Raw genomic sequence first — 16,234 nt, 5'->3', positions numbered from 1 at the left:
TTTTTGGTTTAGTCCTGGGACCACTGTAGCACAAGTCAGTACCTTATTTAAATCTATAGTTTCCTCAGTGTTCTTGGTTAAATCATTTTTCAGAGTCTTGGGTCCTAGTTTCTCCATCAGTCATATTCAATGTTAGATTGGAGCCTACCGACTTAGATAACAGCAAGTAAAATTTGCAGAACCTTTTATTGCCTTGCCAGGCATCATTGTCATTTATTCCTCACATTCTTCACATCAATGTTGGTGATTTTACATATGGTAATACTGGAGTCTCAGAAAAAATTATAAGTGACTCCTAGGATGAGGTGGAGATAGATGTGAAGACAGGTCTCCCTGCCTTCAAGAACCGAATGTAGAGGAACAATAACTGTAGTATGGTACTCTTTATTGAACTTTTCAATATACTGGAAATTGTGCTGTATACCCCATGCAGCTATTTAATTCTTATGTCAGTTGGACTAGTCAGGAATCTTAGTTGCAAATGACAGGAACACAACTCAAACTGAAACAAATAAAATAGGAATCTGTAAACTCAATTAACTGAGAAGACTGGCAGTGGACTTGACACCTGACTATATTCAGATATTTAACAACATATCAGAATCTGTTTCCATCTACTCACAGGTGTGATTTGCTTTTGTGGACTTTGTTCCTAGGAAGGCTGCCAGAATGATGCCAACAATGGCTGCTAGTATTCAATGAGCACAGTTTCTCCAGGGGGAAGAGAAAGATTTTTTTAGTGGTTCTCTTAAGAGTTCAAAGAATGATAGTGTGTATAAATTAGCCAGAACAGGAGCAAGTCATGCAATCACCTGGCACCTAGAAGGGTGGGCATAGCTTTACCCAATTCCTATGGTGTGAGAGTAGGGACAGGTAACCTTTCACTAGAAAGAGAAGTTCTATTATCAGAAGAGGTAACAGGCAGGTAAAACCACAGGAGTATGTGCTGCAGTCACCATATGTGGTAGTTTAACTATTATGTCATTTGATATATGAGAAGAGTTCAAGAGATTAAATAATTTGAAAAATTATTTAGCTAGTAAGTGGGAGCACCCATACTCAAACCTGATTCTGACTATTTTGAAATGGTGAGAGTTCTGGAGAATTAAGAGAGGAAGGCAAGAAAATGTGATATAGCAGAGAATCTTCATGGAATATAGGTAGGATTTGGAGCTGAATGAGTTTGACATGGGAGGGGTTGAACAGTGGGGAAGACCCTTCAGGCAATAGAACTGTCAGCAAAGGCACAGTGTTTGCATAGAGCAAGATACAGTCAGGGCATAAAACAGACATGCCAATTGACCCTGGTGGCAGTGACCTAACTGTTGTTATATCTGGAATTAGAATTCCTAGGATTCATTCCAAGCTTCAAAACTTACTAGCTGAATGTTTTGGGGGTTACTTACCTCCTTAAGTCTTAGTTTTCTCATCAGTAAAATGGGAATTATAATTGCCTGCAGCCCAGAGTTGTGAGGACTGAGGAGCCAATACATACAAAGAATTTAGAGTTGTACTTGACACCAGCTGTACTCAAAATAAATGTTAATGATTGAATGTTACAATAATAAGGAAATGGGAGAAAGAAATATTTTCAGAAAGTGTTTTTAATTATATGTATGAGTATTTTATAGTCCTACTCTGATAATACACTGAGGATCAATGTTTCTGTCATTTCTGTAATAATAATTTTTTTTCTTTTTTAAGAACACATCTAGTTATGGAAATTAATGCTTTGTTTTGGCCCATGAACTTTTGTCTAGCAATATTTTCATGGGGAACTATGATAACTACCTCATAGACCTGTTCATAAAAGATAACATGGTCTGGAATTGCTTAGTTGCATTCCTGACCACCCCAAATAAAGGATAGGATTTGAAATGTAATAAAAATTAATCATGATTAATTTTGATGAAAATGTCTCTGGTTAAGGTTAATGGAGAGTAAAACTCCCACTTTCCTGGATTGTTAAGCAGATGTACTCAGATGCAGTAATTATTGCCTCTGAAGACAAAACTTTCCTTTCTGGGGGCACTTGATTTTTTTTTTTTAATATTGCTGTTGTTTTAAATAACTCCTGCTTATGACTTAGCCTGGTAAGTCCTTTAAGTGTCAGTCAATTAGGAGCTGGTTGTTTGGTTGGTTGGTTGATGATTGTGGGATTGGCATCTATTAAAACTGATTTAGCCTATGCTAATATTTTCTAATAATTGGATGTCCTGACATCCAACCAAAAAGATATTATAAATATCAGATTGAGTATTGTGTGCAACGATTATGACTATTGGCTCAGACTCCAAAAAGAGATTGGTATGAAAATTGAAGACACATTCAAATGTAGGTGGAGTGGCCTTGCTCTTTGGATATTATCAAGCCAGAACATACCAATAAGCAAAAAGTGGCCCATTTCAGGTTTATAGATATATTGTCAGACTGAGAAATATTCATAAACCCAACCTTCTTTAGTTCTTAAGTTTATAGTTTTATGGAAAGATTGCAAACTCAAATACCTTCAGGGTCTAGGACATTAACATAAATAAGAAACAGGTTTGCATGTAAGAAAAATTATGATGTCTTATTCTATCAGTTTGTCTTTTATCTTTTTTTTTTTTTAATTTTAGTAGAGATGTATCAGTTAGCAATTGCCATAATCCTTGTGGGAAGTCATCCCCAAATGCAGACTTCAAAACATTGATCATTATCCTCACAGATTTCAGGTTGACTGAGTGTCTCTAATACTTTCAGATTTTTTTGAGTGGGCACCTGTGCTTCTCCCTCATATCTGTGGGTGGATGGAACAACTCCCTTCTATATGTTTCTGTGTTGAGACTCAAAAGGGCCATCAACACTCAGGAGAAAGTCTTCTGGTGACTCTAGCAGAGCACATGAGAGTAAGCCAAAAACATGAGACATCATATATGGTTTGGTTTTGAATTAACACTGTGATTTTAGTGCTACTTCATTGGTCAAAACAAGGCACAAAGCTCAGCTGTTAGTCGAGGAATAGGGAAATGTACTCTATCCAAGAAGAAGACATAGTAAAAGGGCAATACAAGGAGAGGTAAAGAATTGAGACAAATCATCCAACCTATCAAAAGAATTCTTACATTATAAATAAGTGATGTTATAATAAACTCATAAATATGATGAAAAATTACCATTGCAGTGGCCTTGATGTATAGATATAACCTCTTGGGAAACTAGAGCCCACGCCTCATTGACAGGAGTTGGGACCAGTAAGCTTTGGCTAATTATTGCTATAAAGGTGGGTCTGGGACTGAGGGACCTTGTGATTGTCATAAAATGTAAGTTTTTATGTGAAGTTTATGGATTTTAAAAAGCTACTTCAGTTTTTAAAACACTCTGCATGTTCAATGGAGCATATGTGCAGGTGAATTGACCATTGGTTTGCAGCCTCTGTGGTGTAGCTTCACACTCAAGCCCCCCGGGTTTGCAGGACTTGGGCAAAGAATGCACCCCAGCTTGCTCATATTGACCCATTGACAAGAGGGGGCACTTTAGTCTATTTTCCCTGAGTCCCTTTATTTTTTTGTGTGTGAAAATGCCTTGAATTATTATTTTTCAGAGGAAGTACCCAGAACCTATAGGAATATAGAGTGCTGTTAATTAAATGTCTTAATTTTTTTTGTGTGTGAATTGGCAAAGACAGCAGAAAGGGAAAGACAAACAAAGGACCATGGAATTGAACTGCATAGTGTTCAAATACAGGTCCTTATTATTATTATTAGGCAGAGAATCTCTATGACCCTTTTTTATGTGTAAGTGGACATTACAGTTTCTACCTCCCTGGGTGGGTTAAATATGATGAGGTTTATGTTGGAGCCTCGCACAGTTTCTGATCTATGTGGGTTTCAGTTACTAGAGCTTTCTCCCAGAGAGACTGATAATGCACTTTTAACAGTGGAAGACAGTGACCATTGGGAGTATCGCCCAACAAACGCTTTGCAACTACTTTTTACTGATGAGTAATGCAGCTATAGAGCACATACCAGTAGGTAAAAGTCTCCAGTAAAACATTAAAAATATGTAGGGCAAGAAGGAGGGAAAATTAAAACATTTTTCAAGTTTATGTTGAATTGTGTGTGAAAAGTAGATATGAAAGATTGTGATTTTCTTGCATGATTCTGTAGAACTGTTCCCCTGGACACAATTTGGAGCATGCTATTTATGTCTGGCCTTGGAGCTTTGGGCTTCTGTGTGTCCTCTTAGAGTCCACATGGAGATTTTTCAGCAAGGTGTCTTTCTGGAGATTCACACTCAATTGTCATTTTTAGAATGGGGTGCATTTTCCCCCTCCAACCTCTAGCTATTTCTTGCTGAGTAAATATGCCAATTTGAAGTCCCAGTGGGCATCTTTGTAGATTTTGGCTACATTTTTCCTTGTGCAGCTTATCGAGTTAATGAACTAACATTCTAAGAAATGTACAAGCCAATATTTTATGTTCCTTTTCTGTTGTGTGTCTGCAGAATTCTCTTCAATTTATTGCCTGAAAACTAAAGTCTGTTCTTGTGTGCTTCCGTTTTCAAATTATAGGTTCCCAGGGAACTGTAAAGTTTCTTCTCTGCCAGTGGTTAAACCCAAGTGTGATCAGTTTAAAAAGCAAATGTATGTTCCCATTTATTTTTGTCCTTTTAGTGGAGTTCTAAAAGATAATAAAAGCTAAAAAGACAATTTTATTTTTCAATTTGTGCAACTCTGTACATTCATATCTTTTTTCCAAGGGGACTTCCTTTTACTTTGCTCCTCCAATTAGAGTTGGAATCTGCTAACAGAGGAAGTATAACAAACAACATAAACCTCAAAAATGCATAGCTTTCAGCAAAACATATAGTTCATTATGAAGTTCCCAAGCTTTGCTGTTGTTTCTTCACAGAGGGACATGTATGCTTTAAGCAGCAATTTTTAAACCTCGTATCTACATGTTAATCTCTCCAAGTCACCGAGTTAAGTTCATTTCTCTTTCAATTCCCTAAGCTTAAAATTGTTACTCTAACTGTGATCTATGATCATGTGTTATGGTACACTTCTAAGTACTGCCATTAAAAGAAATCTGACCAGCAGAGTTAAGGAATTCATCATTGTCAAAATGCGTTTATTTAGTTCCTAGTTTTTCATGGCTGTTTGGTAGGCGTAGTGTAAAGTGATTTAGGGAGGCTCCATCTCAGCCATCTTGTTCAACACATGGACAAAATGAAGAAAGTCATCATTTTACAGATTTAAAAGAAGAATCCATATTTGTTCAAATTTTTATTATAATTGTGTGTGTGTGTGTGTGTGTGTGCGTTTTAACACTGAGAAGTATTTTGTTTCTGATTTTCTACCTTGATGGGTAGAGATGGGGAAATTTCATTGCATTGTAGATAAATTCCATTGCCTTGTTACAGACTCTGTTTATGGTTTCAGAAAATCAGAGAGATTCAAGTATTTGTGAGTCTGTGAAGGACACAGAAGGTTGGTGAGTAGGAATGAGGGTTAGTACAGAAGTGCTTTCTTTCCTTGGGGGATTTATTTTGACATTTGTTTTTCTTTCACACTATAATCCCCCACAAACCAAAAATGACTTTTGTTGTAGCAGGTCCCTATAGGCAGTCTCCGAAAATCTTATTTAATATCAGTTTCTAGTAGCCTTGAGCTGAGGTCGTTACTCTTTGTAGTAACTCATAGACTGTCAGAGGTGACAAGGCATCATCCTGTGCAGTGTATTTGGGCACTAATCATTTGTTAGAAATGTTCCAAGAAGTCAAGTGAAATCATGTAAATAAAACTGTTGGTTATGGAGTTTTTCTTCCTTCCTCCGAATAAAGTATTACTTGTTTTTCCAAATGTGCAGTAACTTGCATATTTCTTCTGAGAAACGTCTTCTGCTTTTTCCTGAGGATTTGTGACCTAATCCTTTACTTTATACAGTCCCTCTACACAAACACAATATATTTCTGTGGAAAAGAGAGGTTTACCCTTAATCAAGTGTTGCCTAATCTACCTACTAAATTACTCCCTAGAGACAGAGTGGCGTTCATTATTCTTTTCTGAAGGATTTTCAGGTTTCACTCCATTAGTGGCGCTTCAGCAGTCCTCAGCAAAGTGAATGTTTGTCAAAGGTTGAAGATCTTGCAGAATGAAATGCAAAATGTTTGTCAAACGAAATCATTGTTATTATGGGAATAGAGTTTTGAATGTTAGGATGCCAACGCTTGAGAGGCTGTGGACTGGAAAGAGGAATCTTGCTTGATTGGGATATGTGATATGGAAATATCTCACTCATTTCAGTGGAGGTCACAAAGGAATAGTCGACTATTTTAAAAAGCTAGCCCCTTTTGTGATTTTTGGTCCCTGAAATACAAATTGATAAAGGAAAGGTAGAATGTATCCTACTGTGAGCTCCAGTGAAAATTTGAAGCAGGCATGGATGTGCTAGTGGGAGAGACATGCTTTGAACCCAATGAGACAAGGTGACTTGTTTTGGAGAGACTGTCTTTCCTTTGTTTACCTTTAGCTCTGACATTTGGGCTTATTTTGAGGTGATATCTGGGCTTAAAGGGGCAAAGAGGAAATCATCACATATCTTTTCTGGGCTCCTCTAGGCTGGCAAATAATCAAACAAGCATCAGACAGATTGATGAGAGAACAATTCAAAAAAGAAGTTTAGTAGTAATATGTGTACCTCCTGTATTTATGGGAGAGACTAAGCAAAGCTGTGTAATTCACCATATGGCTTCAGCTGCCATCTTGAATTTATTTAGCTAGGACAGGGAAGGTTGGAAGGAAGAAAGGGGAAGGAATTTACCAAGGAAAACATAGTAAGCAAGGTAGGAACATTTAGTTCTGTCTTCTCCGTTGGAAAAAGATAAGGAGATTGGGTCTTCTTAGTATAATGAAGGAGACACCTTTATAAAGAGTTAGTATGTAAATGTCTTTTTTAAAAGCAACCTCTATTCAGCCTTCAGAGTACCCACGAAACCAACCTTTGCCAGAGACATATTTTGGAGTGGCAGCATTTTTTTTTAAAGATTTATTTATTCATACAAGCACTGGGTACAGTCAGAAGTGCGGGAGGGTGAGAGAATTCACCAGAGCCAGAACGGGGAACAGAACAGGTAGACCGATGAAATCCACTGCTTGAGGGAAGCAGTGGGCACTGCAGGAGAGGTCTGCGCACCATGTGGGACCCTCGCTCTTGGCCGGGGATCAAACCGGCACTGCAGAGGCTGTGGGCAGCTTCGCAGCCCAGCGCTCAACCGCTGTGCCACTGGGGAGGCCCTGGAATGGCAGCATTTTGCTCCCCATACAGGCTATAAACTGAAGCTATCATTTTTAGATGTTTATTACAATCACTGCTAATGACCAGGTTAGTCAACAATGACAGTGGATCTCAGTGAGAGCCCCATGTGCTCCTCCCAGTGATTTCTCTGTGCCATCTTCATGCTGGATGTCCCATTGACCTTAAGGACTGAGTGAAGTGAGTTTATACATCTTCATTTTATAGAGGAGTCTCAGTTATCCAGTGATGTATCCATAATCATGGGCTTCCTGAAGGGCAAAACTTTTATGAGGTACCACTGCGTCAGAGTTCTTTCTGTAAAGGTCAGACTAAAGTTTACCTTTTGGACACTGAAAGAAATATTTACCCAGCCAGAAGTTTCTGAACCTCAAGTCATTCTTTAAAAGCCACTGAGAAGTGAGACCTTTAAGGTGAGCACTTGAGAGCATCTCCATGGTTTTTATTCGGCTTGAAGCCATAGCATGCACAGTATAATCTTCAAGATAGGAACAATGAAGACATTACTGAAGGACCCACACTTTGAAGACAAGGGGATTGAAAAGTGAAAAAAATTCTTACAGTCATGATTTTTTTCAAGGGTGGATTTTGCTAATTTCTTTAATAACTCATACTCATGGGTCTTGGAAACCCCTAAGGGGGTCATCATGCTGACCATGCATCAAGTGATCCAGTCCTTAAACTAACTCTTCCTGGACAGGGCAATTAAAATGGGTTTTTTCCTGAGATAGGGCCACCAGAGGTTAGACAGAAGGCCACCTGGAAATCATAGTGCATGTTAGCCAGACATCAATAACTTCTTTCTAATAGATGCTGGTATTACAGCACATCACTGCCCAAGGCAGAGACCTGGGCATGGTTAATATTTTTGCATGTTAACTTTGACTTATGGTTAGCCCAAGCATTGCTAAATTGTATATCCAAACACTCCAGATTACGGAAATGACAATCAATAATATGGTCAATGATTTAGACAGAAATCTTGCAAAAAGAAAACACAACTGTAAGATCTGTTTCTATTCACTTAGTAGTCTCTCCGTAATATGTTTTTGTGAAGTTGGTAATTTGAATTTATGACACTTTTAATTTTTCTCTACTATTGCACTTTCCCTCCATATCTTACTTATGTTGCCAAGAAAAAACCTGCAAGGTTAAGCAATCATGTTTTTCTTACTAGAAAGTACCTTTGACTTTAATACAAGTCCCTTGTTTTGCTAATGAAGGAAATGGAGCCCAGCAAAATGACCTGCCCAAGATCCCAGGAGTTATCTGTAGAGGGGAGACCAGATCCCAGGCCTTTGCCTCCTTGTCCACTGCTGTTTGTGCAGCCTGCTGGTTCCAGAAGACCTCTGCCTTCAATAGGATTTGAATAGTTTATCCTTTAGTCCCAAGGTTATGCTTATGCTCCCTCAGATGTTAGATTGACCATCTAAGATCACATAAAATCACCCTCACTATAAACTTAGCTTGATGCATATTTTATAAACAAGATATTCTATCATCCCCTGTTTTTCTTCTGTCTTACAATTAGAGTAACTAAAGAAGTGGTAGATCAGTGGTAGAGAAAATAACTGTGAGAATAAACTATGGAGCTTAGTTTTCTTAAGTTATTTATATCTGTGCCTCTTTTCTCCATCCATAAAGGGAAGTCACCCATAAAGAGATTCAGGAAGTCTCTTGTCATGGAAAACACATATGGATTGCTTGGAAAATTCAGCAATAAGAATGATCACTGCTGCTTGTTTATTGAGTGATGAACTAGCCAATGATAATGACTTTGGTTGAGCTGCCTGGGAAATTGAGAGTCGGAGATTAACATGAGATTTACTGGGGGTGTTCATTGCAAGGGAGGGAAGTAGGGTTGGTCTCAGGGAGAAGTTGGACTGTAATGTAATGCCTCAAAAGCCCAATAGTTCCCATTAATTGATCTGGAGTTAGAGTGGCAATTTGGAAATTGATCCCAATTGAGATGAGAGGACTGAGCCTTTGTCCCTCATGAATAAGTCAGTGGATATGGGCAGCCCCTAAGGAGAGTGTAATTTGGGGCAAGGCAGTTTCCAAAGAAGACAAATACTCAGCAGCCAGGGCACGAAGGAAATGAGTACCTTAGTCTTAAAAGTGGGACCCAAGCTACATACCTGTATCTATAGAAAATATCACATAGGTATGTTGCACTTTCCCCTTTGATACCCACACCAAACACATACAGCTCAAGACTCTTGCCTACTCAACTTTATATTTCTTTTCAGTACAAGCAACTGATAAAGACTAATCCTACTTAGCCAAGTTGCTCTGTATACACATTGATTTGTTTAATCTCTCCAACAAATTAAAGAGGTTGCTACCATCTTTGAAACCATTTTACAGATGACAATATTGAGGCTTGGTGACCTTAAAGCAGAGAAAGAGCTGGTATTCTTTCTCAGATCTCATTTTTCAGTGGAGTACCCCTCTTTTCTGTGGACTAGTTAAGCAGCTACAGTTACTATAGCCACAGTGACAATAATGGTCAGGCTACTGCAGCAACAGGAGTCAGGTGGCATGAATTTGGCAAGGGAGATTTGCATGAATTTTATGGGAGTAGTGAAATATGCTTCTTTTAAATAGCAGGATGGACTTAAATGCTTCTTAAAAGCATGTCAGACTCTGCCTTCAGTTTAGCAGAAAGCCCCACTGATATTTTGAAGGAACTCTGTGTGCCAGGCACTGTACTGCCTGCCTGAATTTAGCAATCAGTAAGATAAGAGATTTTACTCTCTAATAACTCAAAATCTTTCCTCCTGCCTCAAAGTGTTATTCCCAAACATCTGATTTGCAGCAGCTTCTGTTAGTAACCAGAACATATGCTCCTGAGCTGCTGGCTCAGGAATGGAAGATCATTTGAAAGAGGTAACAATGAGAATGTGTTTGTAGCTGAAGCCTGACTCTGGTGTGTCCGGATAGAAGCTTCCAGAAGAAGCTTCTGAACCACAGGTTGGCAGTAGACTGCAAGTGTCTGAGTGGTTGAGAGATGAGAAAGTATCATGAGATTTGAGGATCTGGGTTTTATTCTGTATCTAATAAGCTGTGTGGCTTTGAGCAAATGATGTTTCTGTTCTGGTTGTTTTTTCATCTACAACATGAGAGACTTGTGTTAAGGTAAAGCGCCTTACAACTCTGAAATCCTGAGGTGCTGAGACTGGTGTCTAGGGTGCTCAGGGGCCAGCTGGGAATGCTACCCCCAAACAGACCGTTTGTGTCAGTGGCAAGACTGTCCCCTACTTGGGAAATTAGGAAAAGCAGGGAATTGGGCTCTTTTAGTGCAAGCCCAGCAATGTATTATCTGGCTTTAAATATAGCTTATTCTGAGAATTCCTTCTATTTTCCATCTGAAGTCCAAGGTCTGCCATTTTGAGAAAAGTTTTGTAGCAGGAACTAAACATTATATTTTCTTTTTTAAAGAGTAGTTGCTATATTAATACATCCAACCAGTTGTTTCTTTTTTGAGTAAAAGTTAAGTATTAGAGCTGTGACAGGCTGGATACAAGATACATCATTCAGGAACTCCTCAGAACTTAGCCACCTGAGTTATAGAAGGCTTTCTCCAGGGAAGGATGATGTGGCTTTTGAATTTATTTGTGAAGTAAATTATTATTTTAATAAGCCACTTTGTCAATGGAGGCTATTTTCCCCCCTCAACAGTATGGGTCATAATGAGCTGTGGGAAAACATAAAGGAGACTAATTTGAAAGAAACCAGGTTGATACTATCTAAGTTCACATTTCCCAAAGTATGTTTATCAAAGTAAAGTTCTGTGAGATAATATTGCACAAAAGGGGTCCATTTGTCAAATGCTTTTGGAAAACACTACATACTCTGTCCCTCAGTTGGAGAATCACCTTGCACAGTACTAGTTTAGTAAAGACTCTGAGAAGTCAAGAGAACTATTGGATGTTCTTTAATTCCAAATTGCTCAAAACCATTTGACAAAAAAGTCCTCCTCTGCCAGTCTATTAATATTACAAATAATTGGTATTTGGGGGGAACTTGGGTGAATGCTGATGCAGGCAATTCATAGTGCTGAGAGCTAAGACATGCAATCAGTTCTTTGATCATAGTTTGCAACTGAACAGTCTCTGCAGCGGCAGGATCTTATCTTTCCCAAATCAGAATTTATCTGGTTACCTTGCAGTGGTGCCACTTGATAAAAAGAGTTCTGTTAGTGTGATTGACAAAGGAAATTTTGACTTTGATATACTTCTAAAAATTGTATATCATTAAAAAAGCTGATGTGAAGCCACCTTGAAAAATATTTAATGACAAGCATCGTAACGTTTCTTTTCCTTCTATTGTGGTTGACTTTGGGATCTGCACTGGCTTGTGATTATAAGCTCTTGTTACATTTTGTCCCAGATCCAAATTTGATGAAGAATGTTTTGGAGGAAGATGGAGAAATTATTCCAGTCTTAAAATATAAAATAAAAAATTTTAAGGTATCCATTGTTAATTTTCACTTGAACACAGCTTCGTCCCCTTCCTGCTGAAGCATTCATTGGCAGTGTGAAATGTAGTGCTCTAGATTCCTGGTAAGCTGTCAAAATCAATTATATGGGTTGAAAATGAAGCACAGAGTGTCCCTGTGTCATTGCAGCAGACTTGCTTTTTATTTGGGTTGTACTTTTTCGGCCGTGAAAGGATCCTTATGAGGAATTAGAAAACCACAAATCTGAAAATGTGAACAGTTAAACAATAACCTTGAATGTATGTGTCCTGGATGCCTGAGTCTGATCATAAATGGACCTATAATTTCTGAATGAAATGGATGTCTCTTTGCTTGGTTTAATGTTGGCTTTACCTTTTCCTCATCTTTCCAGCTTATTTCCCCTCTTACTCTAAATGGGGGATTAAGGCCATACTAGTCGACAACTTGGGTCACTTGGATAAAATTTCACTTCACAGGAATTATCACATGTACATTAAAGTCAATGTTTGAGATCAGGGTAGCAGTTAGTATTGCATCTTTATGGCTTATGAAGTGTGGGAGATAGCTCACAGGTGATGGGAAGACCCTCAGCAGTTATAACAGATTCTGTAATGTTTTTCACCCTCTACGCTTGTTCCCCACCCGCTTGTAAAAAATATGGCTATATGTATATACTTTAAAGGCTTATGAAATGAAAGTCTCATTCATATAGTCATTCATTCCACAGCCACTTGTGTCAAGCTCTGTACTAACCTCTTGGGTTTCTGAGGTCAATTTTTGCTCCCCCCTTACTCTGTCTAATGGATAGAAAGAATCATGAAGATATACTAAAAGGTGAAGGTATAAAATATACTAAAAGGTGAAGGAATAAAACCCAAAGATATTTTTTGTTGTAGGTTGAAGTAAGCAGTGTAAGTTCAGAAGATAAACATGGTAAGTAAAGGCAGTTCAGTTTTTCCATTCAAGACAGATCCTATAGCTTTGTTGGGGTTTCCTATGAATGTTTCTAGACTGAGGTCTGGGCCCCATCTCTGGTTCTGATGTGCTCTTTCTTCCATCATTTATGACTCAGGAAGTATCATTGTATATACCCCATGTAGCCACTTTGACTATAAAGCCATCTACTTGTATGTATAGAGAAATTTCAAAAACTGTTCTCAAGTTTGATTATATAAGCTTATAGGCATAGAGATAACAGTCAAGAGGTCTACTTACGATGTTTACTTTGCTGCTTTAGTTACATCTAAAATCACTTATTATACAACATATGAAAGTGCTTTTTTGCCACTCTGTATTCATGGCACAATCTCGAACTCTCCACAAGTACCCTCCACCTTGAGAGTCATCACTCCCCCAGAGGACTTTTCATTCAGTAGAGTCTTCCCAGCAGTCACCTCTGAAAGATTCAAACCTAGAATGTTGGGAATCCATGATGAGTCACCCACTGGAATCTTATAGGAAGCCACAGACATCCATTCACATAACGTTACCAGGATTTGTTTTACAGTTTTGAGTTTGGTATAAATATTTTCATCTCTACCATGCAGTTGTCATTGCTCTCTCTATGGTGCCTTTTTACTGTATTGGTTAAGATCGTGGGCTCCTGAATTGATTGCTAATGTTACCACTTGTTAGTCGTGTGACATGCGGCAGATCATTAGATTTCTGAATCTCAGGCGTTGGTAGTGCTCAGTTCCTAGTGCTACAGTTGGAAAACAGCACCCAGCACAGAGCAGGAGTCCCTGCTGCCACAGTGGTGGTAATGAGGATGCTGAGGGCTATGTGATGTAGTTCAACATTTACCCTTGTGAGGGCTCTGCAGAAACTTCAGCCTCGATTGCATTGCTCTGTGCGAATGCCCTGGGTTTCTAGGGGACCCTTCTCCTCCCAGTGTTCCCTTCACTGACTGCCCCAGCACACCTGTCTCCAGGCATGTTACTCCCTTGACTGGAGTGTTATTTCTTCACTCTGTGTGTGACTTACTCTTTCACTTTCTGCAGGTCTCTGTCAGATGTAATCCTCTCTAAGATGCTATCTCTGAATGTCCTTTCTAATTGTTTTTGTCATTCTTTATATCTTTATCTGACTTTATCGTGCATATTACAATTGAAATGTAATAACATAAAGTTATTTGTGTACTTTTTCCTTAGGTGTCTTTCTCATCTGCACATGCGACTTTGTCCATCTCCACCCCTAGAATACAGAACTCACTTATGTATCCAAAACAGGGTTGACCCATCATAGTCATTCAATAAGTATTTTTGACTCACCAAGTGAACAGTTCTAAATAAGCAGAACGGAAAAGAAAAGGGCCTTCACATTTCTGTGGATTGGGAGTGGTTTACTGGCACAGAGTGAGAAAGACTAGGGGACTATGTCTCAGAGGAAAGGGAAGATTCTAGTAGATTTCCTTTTAGTTCTTTGCTACAAGCTTTTTTAACTTCATGATGAATGGTCTGTAAGTCAATTTTGCTGTCAAAGAAGATAAAATCACAGAAAAAATAAACAAGGGGGCCTCCCTGGGGGCACAGGGTTTAAAGACAGCACTATCGAGCTATCTCCAGCCACTGCAGCACAAGTTCGATCCCCGGCCAGCCAGGGAGCTACCCACATGGCACAGCAGACTCTTCTACCTTGCCCGCTGCTCCCCTCAGCACTCTGTCTTGGATAAATCCTCTTACTCCCCTGCATCTCTGGCCTACACCCCAGTTCTTGTATGCATAAATAAATAAATCTTTAAAAAATAAAAGGTCATTAATTAAAATTGACATAATGAAACACTTCCTATTTTGCTAAAATTCCTTCCTTCATTAAAAGATGTATCAGTTCCAAAATACTGGAATGCTTATTTGTAACTGAACTTTATATTTCATTGTAAAAACCTTCTATTCTGTTGTTTGGCACATGCTACTTTTGGAAGCTATCATTTCTTATTACATATAGGGTATATATAACCAGTAATAAGTGTGTATCTAGATTATATTTAAATGTTCTATAACATGCTCAGTATTTTCACCAAATTATCTAAGGCAGATTTTGTACCAAAAACCCAAATTCTGTCTACATCATGCTCTCCAGGACCAAATAGCAAAAATAACTTTCACTATTTTCAAAACTACTGTACTCATCAGGAATCACCTAACCATTTCTGTTGGAAGGATAAAAGAATCTTGAGTTTTCTTTTGTCTAAAATTTTTAACATTATGTGATAAATTTAGCTTCAGAGAAAAAGTTGTATTTAAATTAACTGAAGTCTTGATAATGAATGTTCTAGAAGACTATTGTACATTACTATTTTCTCTTTCATAGTTGCCATAACTTCTGGAGTTATGAGTATGCTCACCAAAGGATTTGCAAACTGATTATGGATAGCTATCATCCACTCTTTCAAGGCCTCCACATCTATTTGTCACTGCATAGACCAAACTCAATACCAAACTGTCAATTTTTTATGGCAAAATTGCTTTATGGCTAACTAGTTACATGGTGAAAATTATTGCAGCAAAAAATTCAAGGTGAATCTGCTGGACATGGAAACAGGGGCATGCTACAGCTGGCAGACAGCTCCTGTTGGGGGCTGGGGAGACAGACAAGGGAGACAGACGCTATTTTCAAAAATATTATACTCATCAGGAATCGCCTAACCATTTCTTTTGGGAGGATAAAAGGATCTTGAGTCTTCTTTTGTCTGAGACTTGATGGCTGACCTTCTTGGGAGTGAGGACCCATGTCTTATTCGATGCTTGTTTTCAGGGTATTATGATCATAATTTATTAACCATTAATAAATGTGGAAGTGAATGAATAGTTGAATAATCAGATATACTAACCATACACTGAGGATGCGCTGTCTAATTGGTTTCTTGAGGGTTGTTTGAACAGAGTTTTCCTGGAAGAGACTTTCTTGTTGCACTTGTAGACATGCAATTTTAGGGATCTGCCCTAGTGTTTTTTCATTCCTGGTTTAAGCTGCAGGGGGCACCATCCTTATTGGGAACTGCTTAGAGCACTGTCAGGAGAACTGCTAGTTAAAGAGGGGGCCAGTGGAAACCTAATTCTCACCCTGCTCTCAGAGCAACTGCCTCGGGTGGCAGGCACCCTGTCTGCTCACATCTGCGAAACACAGACTGCAGATGGGAAACATCTGGAGAAAGATGGTAAGATGAGCAGCAGCACTTTACAACAGGTTTTTCTTCGTATTTTAATTCTGCAGTGAAGCCATACTTTTGCGAGTGTTTAGGTCTTTGACCAATAACTTGTATGAACAAAGAATTTCCTCATTAGCAAAGGGTTTGTTCATCATTTAATTGACAGATGAGTGGAGTATTGAGTCATTCACAACTGTGCACCTGTGTGCTGGGCAGGGTGCAGGCGGGACCAAACCTATCTGAGCATATTACACCACTGCCACTATCTTCAGCAGCGTAGTTGACATTCTCGCTTCCAAATGAATGTTTCTATTCTCAGCCACCACCAGT

The 16,234-nt window shown here is 38.7% G+C and overlaps 1 protein-coding gene across 4 annotated transcripts in view; it reads left to right on the top strand.

Moving 5' to 3' along the window:
* The window catches only part of ERC2 (ELKS/RAB6-interacting/CAST family member 2), an 847,094-nt gene that overhangs the window by 447,957 nt on the left and 382,903 nt on the right, over positions 1-16,234 (top strand). The gene's annotated exons all lie outside the window — the stretch shown is intronic.

Source organism: Talpa occidentalis, unplaced genomic scaffold (assembly GCF_014898055.3).
Source record: "Talpa occidentalis isolate TD23 unplaced genomic scaffold, MPIMG_talOcc4v2.1 talOcc4.10, whole genome shotgun sequence".
In the NCBI taxonomy this organism is placed as follows: domain Eukaryota; kingdom Metazoa; phylum Chordata; class Mammalia; order Eulipotyphla; family Talpidae; genus Talpa; species Talpa occidentalis.
Note: the sequence above shows the minus strand (reverse complement) of the source record. Positions and strands in the feature narration are given on the sequence as shown.